This window comes from Microplitis mediator, chromosome 9 (assembly GCF_029852145.1).
Source record: "Microplitis mediator isolate UGA2020A chromosome 9, iyMicMedi2.1, whole genome shotgun sequence".
In the NCBI taxonomy this organism is placed as follows: domain Eukaryota; kingdom Metazoa; phylum Arthropoda; class Insecta; order Hymenoptera; family Braconidae; genus Microplitis; species Microplitis mediator.
Genome location: NC_079977.1, coordinates 12,593,515 through 12,617,760, shown reverse-complemented (window position 1 = coordinate 12,617,760; position 24,246 = coordinate 12,593,515). Strand labels below are relative to the sequence as shown.

The following is a 24,246-nucleotide window of genomic DNA, read 5'->3' as shown; positions in this document are numbered from 1 at the left end:
AGAGGAATAGTGAACAGGCTGAAATAAATTTATTTAAACTTTACTTTTAATTTTAATAACCTTAAGCACCTTGCTTATTATTTATTTTCCCTTAATGACAGTTAATAATCTTATGACAAACTAAACTTATGACAAACTAAATATCGTCCCCTGGACGTTTCCACACTCACACACACACACTCTCATTAAAAAAAACCGTCCACCGGACGTTAAACCTTATTTTCCTTAATTCTACTTTAAAAAACCGTCCACAGGACGTTAACCCGCATTTTCTTATTTCTAGTGTCCACCGGACATATCCTAAACCTAACTTAATCTTTGTCCACCGGACTTACATCACAGACACAGTTTCCTTTAATTAACTTGACTGTACAATTTAATTGACTCTAGTTTTAACAATACTCAGTAACTTTTCCTACTTAAATTTTTACAATTCCTAATTTTCAATCAATTAATTTATTTTTGTTTAATGTAATTCATAAATTAATTAATTTTTGCCACTTATAAATTTCCACTCATTATTTTCTCTGATTAATTTACCACAATTATTATTCATTTATAACTTTCAATTCCTAAATGTTTCACTGATAATTTTCACAATTAAATTTATTTCACATTCAAAATAATCCGTTTTATTAATTTTACACTAAATTTAATTAACCCAAACTCTAGTATCTTTTATTTAGTTTTTAGATTTTTTAATTAACAAAATTAATTTAGTAATCACGTAATGACTAGAATTTGATTTCGGGTTGACTAGAATTTTCGACCGGTGAATTGGCGTCACGCGGTTCCCGATTTTTATTGACGTTTCCGAGTAAATTGATTGAATTTATGAATTATAGAATTAATGCGGCTGACGGAATAAATTCCAGCCTGTATTAACCTTAGGATACAGTAATTTATAACGGCTGGAGAGCCTGGAATAAATTTATAAATTAATAGTTTTATTTACTGGATTATTTTCGCGACAACTTCATTTTATTCTGGCTTTAGAGCCTTGAATAATTACTACAGAGTTCGAACACTTAATGGTGACAACACGAGACGCGATGGAACTTTTGAGAACACGAGATTGAACGGCTGGAGAGCCTGAACTATCCGTTTCTTTACGCGCGATCAACGGAAAGATATTAAGTAATATATTATAATTAATTTGCCACATTAATAAAATTAATCAGCGGACTGAATTAATTATAATTTACCTCCAATTATAATTTCAGCAACACTTGATAGATTCAGCGGTTGTTCTGCCGTCGGATGCGGTTCAGTAGCTGATGTTGGTATCTCCAAATTTTCCAGGTTTTTCCGTTGCCTCAATAACTTCTCGCTTCTTAATTTATTGCCTCTTTACGCCAATGAATATAATTAACAAGTTATGATTGATTGAAATCTGTCAATGATCAGCACGCATTAGAATGTTATGTAATTACTTAAGCGAATGGCCTCTGGAGAGCCTGGTAATCAAGATGTTAAATTATAAAATGTATCGCCTCGTTCCACGTGAAGCGGACGTAGACTTGGATAATTACCTTGTATTAAAATGTGTCTGATCACTTTAGTCGTTCACGACTCTCTCGATTTTTCGCACTTCACTCCCTTATAACTCTTCGATTCGGGTCTCTTTGATTTACCCCCGGAAAACTCTCCCCTACTAAATTAATTAGTCAAAGAGAGGGACGGATGTTCACTGATTAGCGACACCCGGTGACATGTCGAATCACTCAATTCAATAAACCGGGTTATAATTAGGACCCGTTATCGACCGTGGACAAATCCAATTTTAGATATTGATAATTAGTCATGGGAATCTATTTTACCCTGTTACAGAATCTGTCAATAGATATTGTATGGACAAGCTTAAGATGACGTACACAAGACAATCTTGTAGCTGTCTTGTACTATTTTTATGAAAGTGTTTTGTGGAAAGCCCCAGCGTGTCTTTGTTGTAATGTACCTAAAATATGTCGCGCGATTCTAAGACAAGATTGTTGTAGAACTTGTAGACGATATTATAAAATAGAACATTGAGTATATCTTGCTCAAAGTATGTTGGTGCATTTAGCTACTCGTATCTTGAGGAAATCTTGCATCAGAAATAACTTGAAGATACTAACGCTTGTCGTGCACTAAATTTGCTAAAGGAGGATCTTATAACACGGTCTATGTATATCACGCACCACTATCTCTGTCACTTAACTCTATCTATTGGCCTACTGTACAGCAGCTCAGTGGAACTTAATTGGAAATACCAATTTCGTAATTTTTATTTTTATTCAGTTCCACCTGCAGTTGAGTATATGGAAAATACCATAATTATCAATTTGGTTTTTTTTAACCCTTCGTCACTCGCGTCATGAGCGCTGCGCCGCACTTCGCAAGTTTTTTATTATTTATCAAATAACTATGTATGTTACAAGTTCACAATAAATAGTATTCGTTCTTCAAATATCCTATAATTTATTACACTCAATTTTATCGCGATGTTTAGCTCAGGAAATTCAATATTAGTTTTTTAATGCAACAGGATTAGGAAAATGCGGCGATCTGCTCATTACGCGACTGAAATCGTGCAGTAAATTTTTAGTACAGGGTTTCCAGATAGCCGAGTTCTCCCAAGCGGCGATTTATGGAGGGTAGAGGTAAGGAGCACTCTCTCTGTATATTAAAAGTGTCCATAAAATCAAATAAAATTATGGTGGCGCTGCTTTAAGAGAATGACTAGGGTGGGACGCGAAGTGGCCACAAATCGGGCGTGTTCTTGTCACCCCAAATTCCTCTAAAGTCTTTAATGGTTTCAGCAAAGATTGTCTCCACCAAAAACTCAGCAGCCAGTTCCAACACAGAGAGGAAGGAGGAGAGGAGTACTAGACCGCGGTTCAACTGGCATCCACCCAGGTGTTGTCGGAGCATCTGGGCATAGGTGCACAGAACTCACGACTTGTGAGGACTCTGGGCATCTCGGGTGTTAGTCCGAAGTTAGGTGAGTGTGAGAATGTGTAAAGAATGTGTAAAGAATGTGCAAAGAATGTGTGAAGAATGTAAAAGAATGTGTGTGAGAATGTGCGAAGTATGGGTATGGATGAAAACAAAACTGGGTGTCTCCTTCGGGAGGCAGGGGAAAGAGTACCACGTCCTCTCTTGACTAAGTGGTATGTCGACCAATACAGAATTGGTACTATGGGGGGCCCATTCCAAGCCCCACTTCAACCAGAGTCTCTCTATTTCTTGAGATGGGAGGAGTGCTGTGGGCCCGAGTGAGGTAGGACTCGTAGTGGCTGTGGTTAGATACCACACGTAATGAGGATTTTTGATTATACCTCCGGTAAATGTCCACTCTTGGTTCCGGCCGAGAGTGTCGCTTAAGTGTAGAAAAGATGGGATTACGCAACGCGAGTATGCCCAAAAGGGTGAGGTCTCGGCTTCCGGTCGGCGGAGGCGGACTTAGGTCCACGTTACATTAATTAATTAATTAAGAGAATGACTCAATTTGAAAGAAAACGCCTAAAACTGTTAGAGTGGGACAGAATTAAACGAAGAAAGATATAAATCCGGTTCGTAAGTGCGTGACTTTCAAACATTTATAATATAAAATTTTAGAATTCCAAGAGAATAATGTTATTTCTGTCGTTGATATAATTTTTTTGTTCTTTTAATTTTTTGGATAAGTGTGTAACAATGATATTTAAAATTTTAATACTCTTTTCAGTAATGAGAACTTAAATACAATGTATAAGAACTAATAAATCGGAAAAATAAATTTTTTTTGTGGAGGGTTTGATGGTTAGGAATAATTAAAATTACAATCGAGTACATAAATTTGTTTCAAAACATCATTATTAATACTCAACAATTATTCAAAATTGCTGACACTTATTTAAAAACAATAAATCTAAAAAAACTAATGAACAAATTTAAAACTTGATTTCTCAGTCATCGTATTAGTTTAAATATGATTAAAACAATAAAATGTTGAAATTAAACAGGTAACGAGTTTGAAAAATAGAAATTTCCTAATAAAAATTTGTACCGGTTTGAATATACTTTGAACAATGATAAAACGTAAGAAGCATATTAAACGTAACAAATAATCTATATAATTAAGAGAATAAGGAAAATTTTGTTCCCGCCATATATATATAATAAAATTAGCTAATGTTATTGTTGATCGTATACTAGCTCTGAAAAGAGCTAGTAATGGATGAGAAGCTTTCTTACTGGACCCGGAGGTTTAGTTGGCTAGCGCTGAGAAGAGCTAGTCAACTTGCTGGAGAATTCTTAAAAGAACCAGTTGGTGTTGAGAAGGATCTGGAGCCTAGTCAAGCTTGTGCACTTGAGTAGTTTATTGTAATCTGGATCGCAATAGCCTTGCACGCTATCAGTTGAAGTATTCTTGCTAGTCAGACTGATCAAGAATTAATGCGCTACCGCTCTGAGCGTCCCTTCTTTTATACCCGAGAGCCGGGTTCGAGAAAGTTCTCCGTGGAGTGGGAGGCGTCGGTGTCTGCGCTCCAATGAAAAGTCTCGGAGTTGAGGAGAAAGGAAAACCTTAAGAGCTGGCCAATGAGACGTCGAGTAGTGAGGTGGGAGAAAGACTCGGATCTGAGGTCCGCGCGAAGTTAATGTAGTAGGATGCTTCTCCATGGTCCGCGTAAAGTTGATGACTTACTTCCGAACATTCTCCCCTCCAATTCCGCAGCTATGTGAGGAATTAGAATCCTCTTCTTGTGAGTCGTCTCGGTGTGGAGAAATTGGCAGTGGAGCGAGCTTGACAACTGGTCGAGTAAGAGTCGAGGTAGCAGTTTTGACGGTTACTACTCTACGTAATCCATCCTGACCAGGATGAAGTTGAATGACTCGAGCGAGAGGCCACTTTGATGGAGGCAATCGCTCATCGGTGAGAAGAACTAATGAGCCCACTTGAATGTTGTCTTGAATTTTTTGCCATTTAGAAATCGATTGATGCGCTTGAAGGCATTCCGTTGACCACCTATCCCAAAATTTTTGAAATCGTTCTTGGATTCGTTGGAAATGAGAGAGTCTTGATTCAGGTACAGAGCATAGAGATGGTTCTGGCATTGTGGTCAGAGCTTCTCCACAAATGAAGTGTCCTGGTATTAAAGCTGAGATGTCTTCTGGGTCGCCTGATAGAGTACTGAGAGGTCGTGAGTTAAGTACCGCTTCTACTTGGGCGAGGAACGTGGAGAAGTCTTCGAAAGTGAGAAGCGTGTCTGAGATGGTTCGTTGAAGATGGTGCTTTACTGACTTGACCGCTGCCTCCCACTTTCCACCCATATGAGGTGCTCCAGGTGGATTCAAAATCCACTTAATTCCATCGTTAGCGAGAATCCGTTGAAGTTCTTGAGAGTCCTTTGATGATTGTTGAAATAGGTCTTTGAGAATAGCGTTAGCACCTTTAAAGTTCGTTCCGCAGTCACTTCGAATAGTCTTGCAAATTCCACGACGGCTGGTGAAACGTTTAAAAGCTTTGAGAAATCCTTCTGCTGAGTAGTCTGAGACTGCTTCTAGGTAAATTGCTGAGATCGTGAAACAAACAAAGACTGCAATCCAGCCCTTGAAGCTTTTTGCACCTCGACCTTGAAAGGTTTTTAATGTGATTGGACCAGCATAATCTACTCCAGTGTTCTCAAACACTAGAGAAGGTGTTACTCGAGAAGTCAGAAGTGGAGCCATGAGTTGTTGAGCTCATACCCCACGTATTCGAGCGCACACGAGGCATCGTTGAATGAATGATTTTATGGGGGCTCTGCCACCGATGATCCAACAAGTCTTTCTGACGTGAGAGAGAGTTAATTGAGTACCGCCATGAAGAGTTCTTGAGTGGGCATCTGCGATGATTAGATCTGAGAGCTTACTGTGCCTGGGCAGTATTGCTGGGTGTTTACTGTCCTCAGACAATTGAGAGTTCTGGAGACGACCTCCAACTCGCAATATGCCAGTGTGGTTGACTATAGCCGTCAGTCGAGACAGAACATGATTCTTATGAAGTCCCTTGCCAGGTTGAATAGTCTTTATTTCTGAGGAGAAGTATGCACGTTGAGTCTCCCGCATCCAAAACTGCTTTGCAGCTTCTAAGTCAGCTGGATTGATTGGTGAGATGGCTAAACTGGAGTTTGGAACTCGTTTGAATCTTGAAATGGCTCGCTGACAAATTGCCGTGATTCTGAGCAGCTTCGGAAGACCTTCATTGAAGGATTTGACTTGAGGTAAGTCAATGAGATCCCATACCAATGGCGGTGACGTTGCTGAGAATGAAATGCCGGGTCTTTCTTCCAAATCATGTTCTGGAGATGGTGCTACCGTTGATGGCCAAAATTCTGGAGATTGCGAGAGCCATGGTGGTCCAGTCCACCATAATGCGTGTTCAATGAGTTGAGAAGCGCTTAAGCCCCGAGAAGCAAAATCAGCTGGGTTGAATTTTCCGGATGTGAATCTCCAATGAGCATGTGGGGTAGCCTCGTGAATAGCTGATACTCGATTGCCCACAAACTCCTTCCATCTCATTGGATTGTTCTTTACCCATGCGAGAGTGACTGAAGAGTCAGTCCATAGAAATACTGGCACATCACTGAGGTTGAGGGTCTTCTGAGTATGTTTTACGAGGTTTGCCAGTAGAGCAGCCGCTGATAACTTGAGTCATGGAATAGGGAGACGTTTAAGAGGTGCCACCTTTGTTTTTGAGCAGACTAGCGTGACGACTGATGAGTTGTCTGAATATGTTACTCTGAGATAGACTGCTGCTACCATTGCTAACTGAGACGCATCTGAGAACCCATGAAGTTGTATTGAATAGGCTTGAGTGTGCACATGTAACCACCGAGGTATCTTGATTGTCGAGAGTGTGTTGAGATCTTCTCTGAATTTATCCCATTGATGAATTATTTCAGGCGTTAGTGAGTCGTCCCAACCAATCTTTTCCAGCCAGATTTGTTGCATCAGAATTTTTGCTCTGATAATAACTGGGGAGATAAGTCCAAGTGGATCAAAGAGTTGTGCCACTTCTGAGAGAATGGAGCGTTTGGTAATGGCTGGCTTGAATGAGATGTTCCCTTGGAACGAGAAGATGTCTTCGCGAGGATACCATGTGATACCTAGTATCTTTGAAGTGAGATCTTCGAATGTATGAACAGGCTGCACTTGTTGAGTTGAGGTACTTGGTGGTAAGAATTGAGGATGATTGTTTTTCCACTTGTTAAGTGGTAAGCACGCCGAGAGGAACATGTCATTTAATTGCGTAGCAATGTTCTTGAGTTGTTCGAGAGTTTCTGCACCACCTGAGATGTCATCAACGTAACTGCCTTTGAGAATTGTATCTACCACAAGTGGGTAATTAGCGCCTTCATCAGCTACTAATTGCTTCAGTACTCGACAAGCAAGATATGGAGCTGACCTTGTACCATATGTTACGGTAGTTAATTGATATGCTCGAACTGTTGAGTCTTGATCTAGCCAGAGGATACGTTGAAGGTCCCAATCATCTTCTTGAACCTTTATTTGACGGAATATCTTAACTATGTCCGTAATGAAGATGTATTTATGTTGCCTGATGTAAAGCAATACGTCGAAGATGTCTGATTGAGTCTTTGGGCTAGTATGCATAATGTCATTGAGTGAGACTTGAGATGACGTCTTGCTGGATCCATTGAAAACTACTCTGAGCTTTGTTGAGGTGCTCTGCTCACGTAATACTCCGTGATGCGGGAGGTAATACGTATGAGAAGGCTCTGGAGCGGTCAATGGTACAGCAACCATGTGTCCAAGATCTTCATATTCTTGAAGGAACTTGATATATCATTCTTTGAGAATTACATCAGAGGAGAGTCGTTTGAGAAGACGTTGAAGGCATCGTTGTGCTGTTAACTTAGAATTACCCAACCGTGAGACATCGGAATTGAGAGGTAGTCGTATAACGTTACGACCAGAATCGTCTCCATGATGGGTAGCAGTGAAATGTTCTTCACATTCTGACTCAGCTAGATTGAGGTGTGTCTCTGATGTAGTTGGAGCTTCCTCGAGTACCCAAAATTTGGTGAGAGTATCGTGTAGGTCCTCATTGCTGGTCAAATAAAGAGATCGCAACGGCCTTGCCTGAGATTCAGTGGATGCTTGCCCAAGAACAGCCCATCCAAACACGGTGTGTATCGCCATAGGTTCCGATGGACCTTTCATGACTAAACGAGGTGATCTAAGTATACTTCTGAGATTGTCTGCACCAATGAGGGTGTCTACTGGACCTGGAGTAAGGAAGTCTGGATCAGCCAGCTCTAATTTATTGATGTGATGCCAGTCTTGGTTAGTCACCACTACTAAAGGAATGTGAGTGGTAATTTGTGGCAATATGTGCGCATCTAGTTGTACTTGAGATGGCGAATGCGTGGACTTTAAATAAAGAGTAGCCAGACCTTGAGTTTTTCCAGGTGAGGTACTGCCAACTCCAAGTATTAGAATCGCAGATGATTTTTTAAGGAGCCCGAATTTCTTGACTAGTGGTAATGAGACCAGTGACAATTCTGATCCTGGATCTATGAGGATACGCGCATGATGTCGAGTGTTGTTTGAAGATAAGACAACTACTTTGCATGTGGCTGTTGGTTAACTGATTGAGAAATCGGGTTTTGAAGTGTTTGAAAGGTCTTTTCCTGCTTGATTATTTGAGACGCCTTGGAGACAGTAGGTAGAGATGTGTTCGAATCTCCCGCGCTTGCGTTTCACGTCGCTACTCTGAGGCCGGTTAAATAGAGTTGCGTCGGCGCATTATCATTAGCAGGCGGCTCCACCGGTCCCATTCTCATCTCAAGCTCCGCCCACTGATCCAAGTGGGGATGAAGAAGAAGACGAAGCCATCATTATTGAAAACTCACCGACGCTACAAGCCACGTGTTTTTTTGTCTAAATTTATAATCTTTTGCAATCGCGCTTATTATCATTGATTATCACCTCAAATATCTTCTCATATTAAAGTGAATATTATTCACAGTTGATTCGATTAATTATTTAATTAATATCACCGTAAATAATTATTAAATTAATTACATTTCATCTTACCGCGTGGTTGTTGGTTTGCCGCCAACCGCCATCGTTATCTCACCTCACCGCGTGTTACCGCGTTTAGCATTTTCTCTCAACATTTATACCAAATTTATTAGTGAAGTGTATATAGTGTATATAATATAATAAATAATTAATTTATTAATACTATTAAACCAAAAATAAAATGTTGAAAATTATTGATTTTAATATAAACTCATCAACACCTCAATCCCGCCAATTAAGCATCCCAGCATCTCATATCCTATCCTTACTTAAAGTTAATTTAAATTTAATTTTAAATATTTAAGTAAAATAAACATTGGTCCTTCGAGCCGGATAGCTTAATTAGCGTTAAAAAACAGTGAATTTATCATCTCAAAAAGTGCATCTCAAGGTCAGTTCAACACCAGTGCATTGCTGAGTACCCTGGACATGGTACTGCATTGGTGGAAAAAGTGCTAAGGGACACAATAGTGCAAATTACACTTTGTGAAGTGACTAGTGCCTTTTTTGTGTGCTTACATCATCTCCAGTTATCTCAAGGTCATCTCAACGTCGCTGCATCTCAACAGAGGTCATCACCAGCTACTGTCAGTTTGTTCTGGTTTATTATTCAATTACAAGTTGTTTTTTTTGTGTCTCATATCAATTTAATTACAGCGACTACGTACATCTCAATACTCGAAATGGCTGCCGTTCAAAACAAACTTGCGATGCAAGCTGGCCGCATGTCGTTCATCTCATCTCTTTCTGCGGCTGCAGAACCTGGGGTGTTTGAGACACTACCACTGTCTGCTGCAACAGCCAAACTCAAACTTCTCACCACATATTGGGAGAAATTCGAAGCTGATCATGAGAAGTTGCTCTCGTCAAAAACGGACGTCACTGTGGAGCACAAATACTTTACTGACGGGTCCTTTGAGATCACTTTCAAACAGTATCAGGCTGCTTCAGACGGCCTCCACACCCGCATTGCGGATATTGAAGCAAAATTACCATCTCACGGCAGCGATCTGGCTAACTCAAGCATGATTCAAACATCTCATCATCGTACGTCGTTACCGACCATCACCGTGCCGAAATTCTCCGGCAATTACCAGGACTGGAGACATTTCCACGATTTATTTGTCTCACTAATTGGTGAAAATCCAAATATCACCAACGTCGAAAAGATGCACTACCTCAATTCATGCTTGGTTGGTGAAGCTGCTCGTCTCACCTCAAACATCAGCATCACTGCAGAGTCGTTTGAGTCGGCCTGGGACACAATTGTCAACCAGTGCGAAAACAAACGGCTCCTCATCTCAACTCAACTGGACAAGCTTTTCAGCCTCCGTGCAGCTGAGTCATCATCATCCAAACATCTCAAGGCAGTTTTGGGCACTGCAATTGAAGCCATTGATGCCTTGAAAGCAGTGGGATCGCCAGCCGACCAGTGGGATCAGATCCTTGTACATCTCGTCTCGTATAAACTAGATCTGGCAACCTTTAAGGCATGGGAAGTCAGTGTGGGGGCCACTACTGAGTTTCCAACCTTCGCAGAGCTCCGAACCTTCCTCCAAGGTCGCATTCGAGCCAGAGAAGCGATGGAGTGTGGTGTTTCTCCACGAAAACCACAAACCGTCAAACCATCATCTCAAACCAAGACACCACCTGCAGCACGGGTACACAACCTGCAACAGGCTAAGACGGAAACGTTCAACCTCCCACCATCATCATCTCAATCACAGGTACCAGCTAATCAGGTCCCACCGTCAGAGAGTAAGCAGTGCAAGCTGTGCTCACAGGGACATTTTGTTGTGTACTGTCCCCAGTTCCGTGCTTACTCTCCTGACAAGAGACATCAGTGGGCAACCCAGCGATATCTTTGCATCAATTGTCTTGGGTCCCACAACATCTCACAGTGCCACAACCCCAAGACTTGTGCATATTGTCAACAACAGCATCACTCCATGCTGCATGGTGCCGCTGCTTTGGCCAACGCAAAGCCAGCTCCAAAGAAGAAAACCACAACTTCAACACCACCAGCAGTAGCACAATCATCTCAACAACCAGATGGCGATGCACCGTCAGAAGCTGATGCAAGTAAGTCAGCTTAAACTTATCTTGCATCATCTTTATTGATCTAATCTCATCTCACCTCGTTTGTGTTTTACTCTCAGCTCATCTCAAACGCTTGACAACCAGTTCTCATCTCACCTCAAGTGCAACAAAATTTGACATCAATGATGTCAAGTTATCATCTCAATCAGCAGCACTCAACTCAGTACAAATAAACCACTCGCATGACATCTCAAGAGCAATATCACGACCCAGTGTCTTACTTGCCACTGCCAAGGCCATCCTCAACTACACAGATGATAATCATCAAATTGTCCGCCTTCTCATCGACCCTGGGTCAGAACTAACTCTCATATCACTGACAATAGTCAATAATTGTCAACTTGACATCATTTCATCTCCAATTCCAATTGTTGGAGTTGGCAGTGTATCATCCGGAAGTACATCTGGAGCTGTAAACATCTCTCTCACCTCACTTCACTCTGATGATAGTGTTATCATCTCTGCACTTATTCTCAATAAACTTACAGCTGAGCTGCCAGCTGTTTCAATCAAGAAACATTCGTGGAATCATCTCAACAATCTGCAATTGGCTGATCCAGACTATTTCAAGTCTGATAAAATTGATCTACTCATCGGCGCAGATTGTTATGGAAAAATTATCAAACCTGGAGTTCAAACTGGTTCACTTGGTGATCCAGTTGCTATCAAAACAATTTTTGGCTGGTCCATACTTGGTCCAGTATCATCTCAATCACAACAATCACCAAGCAGATCTCACCATCTCATATCCAACGATCAACTTCATGATTCAATCGTCAAGTTTTGGCAGCTTGAAGAAGTTCCATCGCATCTCAACGAGTCTCTCACGGTAGAAGAAGCTGAATGTGAGTCTCACTTTCAATCAACTCACTCTCGTGATCACACAGGTAGATATACCGTGCGATTACCATTTAAATCATCATCTCAGCAGCTTGGACATTCAGTACACATTGCCACCAAGTGTTTAAATCGACTAATAAAAAACATCTCACAGAAGCCTGAGTTCAATCATCTCTACAGGGACTTTCTCACGGAGTATGAGGCCATGGGTCACATGCAAAAGGTCCCAGATTCATATCAATCATCTCACATCACCTCATCAGACACCTCGAACATCGAGATACATGGATTTTCTGATGCGTCACAGCATGCCATGGCCGCTGCTGTCTATATCAAGACTCATCATCATCTCACACCAGCTAAAATCACTGTTGTCTGTGCAAAGACTCGAGTTGCACCACTGAAACGTCTCACCATTCCTCGTCTCGAATTATCAGCAGCTCTACTTCTCACTGAACTCATCTCACACGTACAAACAACTCTTAATCTCCAAGATGTTCCAGTTTACCTCTGGACAGACTCAGCGATGGCTCTTGCCTGGATCAAACAAGAACCAAGTAAATGGAAAGAGTTTGTAAAAAACAGAGTTCAATCAATTCAACAGAATCTACCAGCAGCCAACTGGAAATTCATCTCAGGAAAACAAAATCCTGCAGACTGTGCTTCCAGAGGCTTAACTCCATCTCAACTTCAATCTTATCAACTCTGGTGGTCAGGTCCAACCTGGTTACTAGAGCCATCTCACCAATGGCCAGAATTTACATCTCAAGAAGATCCTGAAGTGGACACTGAACGAAAATCAGCTCAATCTCATCTCGCAGTCACCAGTCCAAGTTTACCTCTTGGTGACTTGCTTGAATCATCATCAAGTCTCACAAAATTGCTCAGAGTCACTGCAATTGTTCAGCGCGCAGTTGCAGTCTTCAAGAAAATTCCTGCATCATCTCTTCACATCTCACCACTCACACCAGCTGATTTACATTCAGCTTTGTACTTCTGGATCAAAACAACTCAACAAGAATATTTCAAGAACGAGATTTCACAGTTATCTTAAAACAAACCGTTTTTGAAATCTCATCCGTTCTCACGTCTCACAGCTTACATCGATTCTACGGATATTGTACGAGTTGGTGGACGACTACAAAATTCTCATCTCGACACGGACAGCAAGCATCCACCCATACTACCAAAGAATTGTCATCTCTCTCATCTCATCATCTCTGATGCGCATGCTCGCACAATGCATGGAGGTACGCAACTGACGCTAGCTGCCGTGCGCAAGAAGTGTTGGATATTTGGGGGTAGAATCCCAATTAAATCTCACATTCAACGCTGTGTTGTCTGTGTAAGACAGAGAGCTCAGCGATCTCAACAGTTGATGGGTCAACTGCCTACATCTCGAGTTTCACCATCACTCGTCTTTGAAAGCACTGGCGTAGACTACGCTGGGCCTGTGCAGCTCAAATACTTTCAAGGACGAGGTACACGTTGCTACAAAGGCTGGATTGCAGTCTTTGTATGCTTCTCAACTTCTGCAATTCATCTGGAAGCTGTAAGTGATTACACTGCAGAAGGCTTTCTCAAGGCGTTCAGGAGGTTCACAAGTCGTCGTGGCATCTGCAAAACCCTTTTCAGTGACTGTGGAACTAACTTCAAAGGGGCAGATGTCATTCTCAAACAACTTCTCTCTGGTGCACTCAACGAATCATCTCATCTCCAGCAAGTTCTCACCTCAGACGGAACGCAGTGGATTTTTAATCCACCTGGTGCTCCACACATGGGTGGCAAGTGGGAAGCCGCTGTAAAATCTGTCAAACATCATCTCCAACGCACCATTGCTGACCTACTTCTCACCTATAAAGATTTTTCAACATTCCTCACTCAAGTTGAGGCTCTATTAAACTCAAGGCCACTCAGTGCACTTACTGATGACCCTGAAGACATCTCAGCTCTTACCCCGGGTCATTTTATCCGAGGTGCGCCACTCAACACTGTACCTGAGCTGTGTCTCACCAGTGTACCAACATCTCGTCTCTCACTTTATCAACGAATTCAAGAAAGACTTCAGTATTTCTGGGAACGCTAGTCTGCTGAATGTCTGCAATCTCACCAATCCATCTTAAAGTGGCATACATCTCACCATGATATCAAGATTGGTTCATTGGTTCTCATAGTGGACGAGAGGTATCCACCATCCAAGTGGCCTCTTGCCAGAGTTACTCATCTCCATCCTGGTAGTGATGGTCTTACCAGAGTCGTCACTGTCAAGACTGCCACCTCATCATTCACCAGACCAGTCACTAAACTGGTTCTGTTACCTATCTCTACCGCCAAGGAAGATTCTCATCTCTAACCATCTCATCAGTATCTTCTCCAACGAGTTGGCGAAGGCGGGGAGAATGTTCGAATCTCCCGCGCTTGCGTTTCACGTCGCTACTCTGAGGCCGGTTAAATAGAGTTGCGTCGGCGCATTATCATTAGCAGGCGGCTCCACCGGTCCCATTCTCATCTCAAGCTCCGCCCACTGATCCAAGTGGGGATGAAGAAGAAGACGAAGCCATCATTATTGAAAACTCACCGACGCTACAAGCCACGTGTTTTTTTGTCTAAATTTATAATCTTTTGCAATCGCGCTTATTATCATTGATTATCACCTCAAATATCTTCTCATATTAAAGTGAATATTATTCACAGTTGATTCGATTAATTATTTAATTAATATCACCGTAAATAATTATTAAATTAATTACATTTCATCTTACCGCGTGGTTGTTGGTTTGCCGCCAACCGCCATCGTTATCTCACCTCACCGCGTGTTACCGCGTTTAGCATTTTCTCTCAACATTTATACCAAATTTATTAGTGAAGTGTATATAGTGTATATAATATAATAAATAATTAATTTATTAATACTATTAAACCAAAAATAAAGTGTCGAAAATTATTGATTTTAATATAAACTCATCAACACCTCAATCCCACCAATTAAGCATCCCAGCATCTCATATCCTTACTTAAAGTTAATTTAAATTTAATTTTAAATATTTAAGTAAAATAAACAAGATGTGACTTCTGTTTGAGTAGACGCGTTGCAATGCCTTTTGAGAAGACTGCGTGGGCTCCGAGAGGTCCAACATATCCTTCATTGTGGTTGAGCTGCGTTGGTAGTTAAGGACATTTCGTCTGGAGAAGGGGCTTGAGTAGTTGCTGGTGCAGTGGTAACTGGTGGAGTTGCCTTGGGTCCCTGATGGAGCAGGGTGTGGTGACGCTCCTCGCAAATTTTACAGCCCTTTAGAATCAAGCACTTGCGCAAGTTGTGCCTGCCCAGACAGTTGAAGCAGAGTCTCTCTACACGGACAATGTCCATCTTGTCGTTGTAGCTGAGTAGGCTGAAAGATGGACAGAAGGCGATGTAGTGAGCCGTTTGACAAACGCTGCAATAGTTGTTTAGGTCTGGAACTGCCTGAGGTTCGGCGTTGGCGAGATGAACATGCGCTGGTGGAGTGCGCTGAGCTGTCTGCAAGTAACTTCTTCTGCTGGCTGCTGATGATGAGACGTTCTTTGCTGAAGGTGACTTCGGAGGAGGGAAATGGCTCTACAAGCTCTCCAGAGCTATGGCTGAGCCAGTCAGAAATGTCTTGAGTTGTTCGTAGGTTGGGAATTCTGTGCTAGAGCCCAAATTGATCTCCCAAGCCTCTCGAGTGCGAAAATCTAACAGCTGTACAACATTATGTACAATGAGTTCGTCCCAGGTGTGAGTGGAGCAGCCAAGTGCCTTTAGTGCATTTAAACACTCGGAGACCGTGGTCAAAATGTGGTTTAGCTCCTTGGCTGAGCGGCGTTCCATTCTTGGAAAGGCTCTGAGTTTGCTTAGGTGAGCAGTCTTGAGAAGTATCTTGTTTTCATATCGAGCAGTGAGCGTATCCCATGCTGAAGCAAACGAATCGGCAGAGATTTTGAGATTGGCTATAAGACTGGTTGTGTCTCCCTCTAAACTCGCACATAGGTAGTGCATTTTCTCTACTGCTGAGATGGATGGATTCTCTCCAACAAGTGAGACGAACATGTCTTGAAAATGCCGCCATTCGGCGAAGCTTCTAGAGAATTTCGGAACAGAGATGCCTGGTAGAGATGGTCGATGGTGAGAAGCCCCTTGAATACTGGTGTCAGCAAGAGTGTTGCCAGCTGGCGGTTTCATTGCCTCCAATTCTGCAATACGAGTTGACAGAGCAGCCTCGGATAGCACGAACGCTTTCATTGATAAGTCGTAACACTTCTTCTTGAAGTAGTCGTGCTCTGGAGACGCATCGGACTTTAAGGAGACTAATTTTTTATGGTCTGCCTCAAACTTCTCCCAGTTGCGCTTGAGCATGGAGAGTTTCGCTCTGGCCGCGTGGATGTTGACCGCAGAGATGACTCCAGTCTCGACTTCGTCTGCGAGCTCTGAGATGTAGAGAAATCTCGTCTCTTGAAGTTTGAGTTTGCCTGACGAGTTGGCCATGATGAGATGACGATGAGGATTAAATCAATCTAAACCCCCCGCAGCACTCCGTGCTCCGCAATGCGTTGAGCTTAGACTGACTGATTTCGTTGAGATGACCCTGGCCTCTTGAAGTATACGTCTAGAATTTCAACTTCAATACAAAACAATCCGGCTCGAAGGACCAAAAAATGTTCAGACGAGTAGTCTGCCAGTAGATTGCTTTGTATTGAAGCGAATTCTTACGTACAAGTGATGTGGTGGCCTTGAAAAACGCCGATTTGGTCTTGAGAAAGACCGTTGTTGTTGGTTACGTTAGTTGCAATTGAGAGGTCCTGAGAAGAACCGATTGCTTGATTTTAGACTAGCCCTGAAAAGAGCTAGTACTGGATGAGAAACTTTCTTACAGGACCCGGAGGTCTAGTTGGCTAGCGCTGAGAAGTGCTAGTCAACTTGCTGGAGAGTTCTTAAAAGAACTAGTTGGTGTTGAGAAGGATCTGGAGCCTAGTCAAGCTTGCGCACTTGAGTAGTTTATTGTAATCTGGATCGCAATAGCCTTGCACGCTATCAGTTGAAGTATTCTTGCCAGTCAGACTGATCAAGAATTAATGCGCTACCGCAGTTTCAGTTTTTTTCAGTTTTAAAATATCTTTATTAATAAATCCATACAAATGGTTTACATATGTTTTATAATTTGTAACTTTATATAAATTGTTCCTGTTCCTGTGGAACTCTACCAATTTTTGTATTAACTTTATATTAGGCAGATTTTTTTAAAAATCTAGGTATTGTATTTGTCCTCATGGTCTATTTTTCAAGGAATTTTGTCACAACCTATCATAATTAGTTGAGTAGAGTTCGAAAATACCATTCGTTGAAAAATTTATATATGTATATATATATATATATATATATATATATATATATATATATATATATATATATATATATATATATATATATATAATAGAACCAAGTTTTGAGAACACGATTGCGCCTAGAATCCTTATCGGATGCTAATGAAATTTTTTACACTTATTCTATGGGCGATTACCACAGTTGTTCGAAGATGGGCTAACTCGTTCGATTAGTTTAGAAGATATGGCTGTTTTAGATTCCCACAATTTTTCAAAAAAAAAAACATTTTATCCACTTTCAAGTTCATATAACTTTAAAACTAAAACTCATAGATGATTTCCGTAAAAAGTATTTGAAAGCTTGTCTAATAAGCTTTAATTTATGACCTTAAACTTGATGTTTTGACCATTTCTTCAAATAATTTGATAGCCTTGAAAATTTTAATGGAATCAAAAAATGTTGAAAATATGGATTTCATTCAACATCATTAATGCATTTCCCATTATAATCAAATTTCGTCAGTTGTATTTTATTGTGCACAAAATAACCTGTGAATTTCACAGCTATTTTATATTTTAAAAGTATTTCTTTCATTACTTATGATGTATCAAATGTACCTCTACGACGTATGATTATAACTGGTCTTGTCATTACGATAGCACCCACAGTTCTTATCGGATCTTAATGAAATTTTCCACACTTTTTCTATAGGCGATGATCTTGATCAAGTTCAAAGATGGGCTGAATCGTTCGAATAGTTGTGAAGTTATGGCTGTTTGAAATTTCCACGAGTTTTCGAAAAAATCAGTTTTTATTCACTGTTGAAGTTCATATAACATCAAAACTAAAACCGATAGACAATTCCAGTAAAAAATATTTGAAAGATTGTCTAATAAGCTTTAATTAAAGACCTTAAACTTAATGTTTTGACCATTTCTTCCAATAATTTGATAGCTTTAAAAATTTTAATGGAATCAAAAAATGTTGAAAATATGGTTTTCATTTCACATAACTTATGCATTTCTCATTATAATACAATTTTGTCAGTTGTATTATAGTGTGAACAAAATAACCTGTAAATTTCACTGCTATTTTATATTTTAAAAGTATTTTTTTTATTATTTATGCTGTTTCAATCGTACCTGTACATCCTATAATTATAACTGATCTTGCCATCGTAATAGTAATTACAATTACGATCTCATACTAATTAAAATTTCTATACTTTGTTTACGTGAAGGTTAGTTTAGTACATTACCTATATGATGTTTTGTCAAACCAACTATCTGAAGTTCTCTATCGAAAATAGTCGTTGTCTTTTTTTACTCTCACTCTTAGAAAACGAGCCTAATTTCATATCATAACTATACATTAACATGTATCACAAGATATGTATGTAGGAAACTTTTTATATAGATTAATTGGAAAATCTACCTTCCATTTCGGCTGCCGAATGGCCTTTTTTTCTATTATAGTTATTTTAGATATGTAGTGTGTTCGTGGTAAACATTTGAAAAAAAATCCACTAGATCATTTTGAGACTTAAGCCCAACTTACAAACTAACTTAAACTAAAACTAATTTGGATAATATTTACAAAATATACAATATTTTCATGTTTTGTTCGCTTATGCTAATTGTCCTGTAAAAGTGCACTAATTGGTAATTTATGTTTAATAGTAAAAGGTACATCAGTTACTTTATTACATAATAAATCTTTTAATAAACTAAGATGATTTGTTCGCTGATCATAGAATAATTTTGTTTGTTTATAAATATCTTCAATTTGTAGTTGTGTATGTATGTTTACGTTGGAAGTTCGTGGTGCACTATTGCTTATCATTCTGAGCGTTTTGTTTTCTATAGTTCTGATTTCATTTATGTTTGCTTGACATGTACTGCTCCAGACGGGCGCAGCGTATAAAAGAATCGGTTTTATCATGCTTTTATATAGAATTAATTTGTTTTTTACACTAAGTTTACTATTTCTACATAGGAGAGGGAGAAGGATACCTTTTATTTTATTAGCATTTTCACATGCATATTTAATATGCTGTGTAAATATTAGTTTTTTGTCTAACATTGCACCCAAGTACTTAACATCATTTTTTGGCTCAATCGTTTCATTTTTTATCTTAATATTTAAGTTTATATCTTTATATTTTTTTCTTTTAAGATTATCCGCTTTCATACTAAAAATAATCAGTTCTGTTTTGCTAGCATTTATTTTTATTTTCTACTTATTGAAATATTCAACTATTCTATCTAGTTGTTTTTGTACTATATCAGTCGCAAGTCTTTTGCTCCATGAGGCAACAAAGAGAGCCGTATCATCAGCAAATATCCACAATTGTACTCTTACATCTTTGGGAATATTGTTGATATAATATAAAAATAGTGTTGGTTCAAGTATGGATCCTTGTGGAACTCCAGCAACGATAAGAAGTTTTTTTGAAGCTATACCATTTATTACCACTTTAAAATATCTGTTTGTTAGGTAGTTTTATAAAAGTTTTGTAATGTATCGGGGGAAATCTAATTCTTTCATCACCAAGATTAAGCCCAGGTGCCAGACGGTATCAATAGCTTTTTCAATGTCCAGAAGTGTCATTGCAGTTGATTTATTGATATTGAAGTTGTTTGTGATATATGCTGTGATTCTAACTAGTTGATGTACTGTGCTCCTTTTTTCTCTAAAGCCAAATTGTTCATCAACCAGTAAATTTTTTGTTTTTTCAAAAATTTTAATTCTATTTAAAATTATAATTTCAAAGATTTTACTTAGGGTAGGAAGTAAACTTATCGGACGATAATTTTGAGGGAAAAGCTTATCTTTACCTGGTTTCTGGAAGGCCAGTACGTGAGCTGTCTTCCAAGAAGCAGGAAAGTAAGATTTTGTGAGGCAGCTATTGTAAATATAAGTTAGTTGTACTATCGCTTTTTTAGGTAGATTTTTAAGGGCTATGTTTTGTATGCCGTCTGGTCCGTTTTGTTTTTTTGATGGCTTTTGCAATTTCACGTGGGGATGTTAGTGTTATTTCGTTTGTATCTGTTGGGGTTTGAAACAATATTTCGTAAGCGTTGAATGCCTTTTCGGTATTCGATTTTTTAGTAAAGGATTTTGCTGTTTGCCATAGAGTGTTATTTTTAACCGTTAATTTTTCTAACTTCTTGTCCCAGGTTTTATTATTATGTTCTTTAATTGCTTTTTTAATGTCTCTGGAGTAGTTAATCATAAGCGTTTTAAAGGATGCACGGCCTGTTCTTTGGTATGCTCGTCGGAGATTATTTCTTTGTTTAATTAATTTTAGTATGTCATCAGAAAGTGGTTTGTATTTAGTGTCTGTTTGTATTGTTGGTATAGCATAGTTTATTGCTTTTTTGATAATATTTGTGATATTGGAGGCTGCGTGGTCAATGTCAACTGTAGTTTTTAATTCTGAATTTATCATTAGTTCTGAATTTATTAACTGTCTGTAATTAGTCCAGTCGGCTTTTTTGTAGTCTAGTCTCGGTATTCTGTCATTTGAAATTTTTTGCCTTATTTCAAATTCTATTATAATCAGTAGGTGATCAGAGTCAAGTTCGTTAAGTGCATCTACTGTGTTATTGTACTGTATATTTTTGAGAATAGCAGAGTCAACTGTGCTTGGTAAGCCTCCATTTGTTGGGTAGAGGGTGAAGTTGTCAGGTGCTAGTATGGATAGGTTATTTTGATTTGTAAATTCATATATTACTTTTTCATTAAAATTATTGCTTTTGCAGTTCCATGTGGTGTGTTTAGCATTAAAATCTCCGACGAGTATAACTGATCTGTTATTATTTATTAACTGCGCTAATTCTTGTTTTTCAATTTTATTTAATTTACTGTTAATTGTTGGTCTGTTGTATACAGTATATATGTTTATATTATTTATTTTTACGCCTAGTGCTTCTATAGAATTGAGTTTTACTTCATTGGTTTCTTGGTAATTTATTGTATTTTTTACAACAATTAACAAGCCACCTCCTACTGTCGTGCCCGGTCTGTCCTGTCTTATAATTATGTACCCCGGGATAGCGCTAAGTTTGTTTTTTGATAATTTTGTTTCATTAACCAGCATAACATCCACATTGTGTGTGGTAATAAAATTTTTTAATTCTGACCATTTTTCAAAAAGCCCATTCGCGTTCCAGTGTCCTAACTTAAAATTATTATTATTATTATTCGCCATTTTGACCGAAACCAATTTGAGTTGTAAAATCTATTATTGCATCTAATTGAGCTTTTTCGTCATTTATGTGTTTTCGCAAGTTAGCATTTAATATTTTAATTTGGTTTAATAAATTAGTAAAATTGCATATTTCATTAATTGATTTGATTTCTGTTACTAATGATGTTATAAGATTAATTTCATTATTATTACTACTATTATGATTTAAGATTTGACTACTAGTATTATTGTTATTATTATTATTAATTCTATGGGTTCTATACTTATTATTTGTTTGATTTTGTTGAGCTGCATTACTGTAGCTGGATGATGGTGGTGTAGCCGTAAGAATTCCTTGGGTTGTCGATGGCAGATCTGGATATTGGTCAGAAGTCCGTGCAGGAGGAGCCTGATATTGTTGATTGGTTGTTGTTGAGCCTCTTCGCCTTAGGAGTTTATCAAGATAATTCACGTAGGTTTCGCAGCCTCTGTAGTTGGCAGGATGCAGTTTTTTGCAATTTACATACTGCGGTGGGGCGTCTTGTTCCTTATTGCAGTCTTTGATTGGGAGGTCACCGGTACATTTAACACATCTTGATTTTATATGGCAGTTAGATGAGCCATGCCTAAATTCTTGACAGTTGTAACACTGTGTGCCTTGTCTTGTATTGACGAATCGCTCTATTCTGACGATATAGGCGTCAATATGTTTGATTTTATAGACTGCGTTCATATCAGTATTAGCAGCAACTAATAGATAATAGATCAGGTACATGGTTTGGATGCCTTTTTATGTCTTTATTTCGGATGTTTTTATTGGTTCTACTCCTTGTAGTTTCAATTCCTCTATGATGTGTTCAACTGTTATTCTAAGCAGTCCTTTGATTACAAATTTCTTTTCTTTGATTTCTGGCTGAGTATATGTGTGGTAAGGAATATCTTTTTTCTGCAGGTGCGCTTCTATGTTTTTGTGGTCAATAGTAGTGTATGGATAAATTGTAAACGTAGCTCTTGAGTGCTTAACCATCGTGTTTGGTAAAATTTTTCATATTTCTTGTGTTAGTTTTATCATATTGTTGTGATCTAGTTCACTTGTTTTGATGACTATTGGTGCTGGTTTGCGTCTTGAATCAATTGTTTCACATTCTTCTTCCATATCACTATTTTCAGTGTCACTATTGGTTTTTGAATTTCTTTTTTTCTTTGGATCCGTTAGATAATCTTTTATATTTCCTTTCCTTTTTGGATACATAGTGAACCCCTCTGGGTCTAGATCCTTATCAGGGTCACTACCACTCATTTCTAGCTTGACTACTAGAAATTTACTATGACTCACTCAAATGTTGATAGAACAGAAGGTTGGTGTTTATCGCTTGACAGCTCAATCGAGATTCAATCAGTCGTATTTAACTCGTATGAATTTGCCACCCAAAATGGCCGTATTTAAGCACTCAATGCGCTATCGCTCTGAGCGTCCCTTCTTTTATACCCGAGAGCCGGGTTCGAGAAAGTTCTCCGTAGAGTGGGAGGCGTCGGTATCTGCGCTCCAATGAGAAGTCTCGGAGTTGAGGAGAAAGGAAAACCTTAAGAGCTGGCCACTGAGACGTCGAGTAGTGAGGTGGGAAAAAGACTCGGATCTGTGGTCCGCGCGAAGTTAATGTAGTAGGATGCTTCTCCATGGTCCGCGTAAAGTTGATAAGTTACTTCCGAACAACCATCAATTTCTGGTGGTGCCAAAAAAAAAAAAAAAAATTAATGTTGTTTTTCGACACACCCTAATAAATATATATGAAATGGTAAACAAAGATATTTAATTTAAATTAGATTATACACTTATAGGATGTGTTAGAAAAAAAATTTTGTGTTTTTTTGAATTAAATATACCTCAGAAGATACTTTAACAAACAATGAAAATTCTCCTAAAATTTCAGCTTCATACCTCAAAAATCGAGCTGAAGCACATGGGGGGTTCCCCTCCTTTCCATTTAAAATACGCAAGATGAAAATTAATTTCTGTATTTTGTAAATAACTATGTGGAAAAATTCATTTTCTGAATATCTCTTAACGCATCCAACTGATTATGCTCAATTTCTCAAAAATTATGGAATTAATCAGCCGCTTCGAATGCCACCTCAAAAAGCCAAATCGGTTTATCCGTTCAAAAGTTACTCTCTAAACATGAATAAGTGAAATAAGTGAATATTCACTAATTCGGAGTGCTAATCGAACCACTTTTTGAAATTAGTGGTTCGATTTGCACTTTGAATTAGTGAATATTCACTTACTTTCACTAATTAATGTTTAGAGAGTACATAATATTCACATACATACGTACGTACGTGCGTAGATGCACACATACATTCGGATATCATCTTAAAATCATTCAGAATAGCTTTCTAGAACCTCAAAACGCCAAGATCTGTTAGAAATTCGGTTTTCGAAAATCGGACCGAAACCAATAACTTCCCTTTATTTTTTTTTAAATTTTCAATTTTTTTAGCGGGAAGTTAAAAAATAGCGGGCAGTCACGGTATGAAAAACAAAAAAATGTTTTTTGGTTCAAAATTATATTTTATCCCTGAAGTTTCGTTTTCTATAACTTTTTTTCTATCAACTTTTGGCAAATGTCAAAAAGGACCTTTAAAGATCTTAAAAAAAAAAAAATAGTGTTCGGATCGATTTTGAGATCTTGATATTAAAATGGTAACAACTAGAAAACAA

The 24,246-nt window shown here is 38.8% G+C and overlaps 1 protein-coding gene across 7 annotated transcripts in view; it reads left to right on the top strand.

Annotated features, from left to right (window-relative positions):
- LOC130674842 (myoneurin-like) overlaps window positions 1-24,246 on the top strand; it is a 230,982-nt gene that overhangs the window by 81,852 nt on the left and 124,884 nt on the right. The gene's annotated exons all lie outside the window — the stretch shown is intronic.